We start from the raw sequence: 689 nt of genomic DNA, 5'->3' as shown, positions 1-689 counted from the left end.
CAACCCCTTCTCGGGTTCCGGCGGCTTCCCTCCTCCCAGGCTCAGAGGCCAGGAAAGGGAGAGAGAGGTCGAGCCAGTGCGCGGCGGAGACCCATGGCTATGAACTTTCAGGAAGTGAGGAGGGGTCTGGCAGGGGGTGGAGGCCTGGGGCAGGGCCAGGGCCAGGGCAGGGAAGGGTCCTGACCTCTGACCTCCTCCCCCAGAATGTGACTGTGGCCATGGCCGTGTTCACCATCCTCGCCTCCATCTACTTCTTCAACAAGGTGAGTGGCAGGAGGGGCGGAGGCGAGGGACTGAGCCCCCGTCTCTCTGGCTCCCAGTTTATCGTCTTGTTCCCTCTTTGTCTCTCGTGTCTCTGTCTCCATCTCTTTTCCTCTGTCAGGCTCAGCAGTGAGAAGACACAGGAACCCCCAGTCCAAGAGCCCTGCCTCTGCCCGCACCATGACGCTGGTCTCTGGACCAAATAAATGTAACTGAATCAGCACATCCTGCCCCTCCGCACCAGCCCAGGCCTGCTGCACGTCTGGGGGCTCCGTGTTGGGTGGGGCAGCCTCCTAGGTCTGAGGGAGGAGGGTGATGAGTGCTCAGACTGAGCAGGGTTTTGAGGGATGAGTAAGAGTCTGTGAGGAGCGTTCTGAGATGGGGAAGGACACGCCAACTCTGGGTGCAAGAGCACAGAGGGGAGAAAG

General features: G+C 60.8%; 1 long non-coding RNA gene across 1 annotated transcript; it reads left to right on the top strand.

The window, feature by feature from the left end:
* On the top strand, window positions 1-484 carry LOC142861180 (uncharacterized). Its single transcript, XR_012912564.1, has 3 exons — window positions 1-114; window positions 204-263; window positions 383-484. It is a non-coding gene; the product is annotated as an uncharacterized LOC142861180 (long non-coding RNA).
* The last annotated feature ends 205 nt before the right edge of the window (window positions 485-689 follow it).

The sequence above is a fragment of the Microcebus murinus genome, chromosome 16 (assembly GCF_040939455.1).
Source record: "Microcebus murinus isolate Inina chromosome 16, M.murinus_Inina_mat1.0, whole genome shotgun sequence".
In the NCBI taxonomy this organism is placed as follows: Eukaryota; Metazoa; Chordata; class Mammalia; order Primates; family Cheirogaleidae; genus Microcebus; species Microcebus murinus.
The sequence above is the reverse complement of the archived record's forward strand: the minus strand, read 5'-3'. Positions and strand labels throughout refer to the sequence as shown.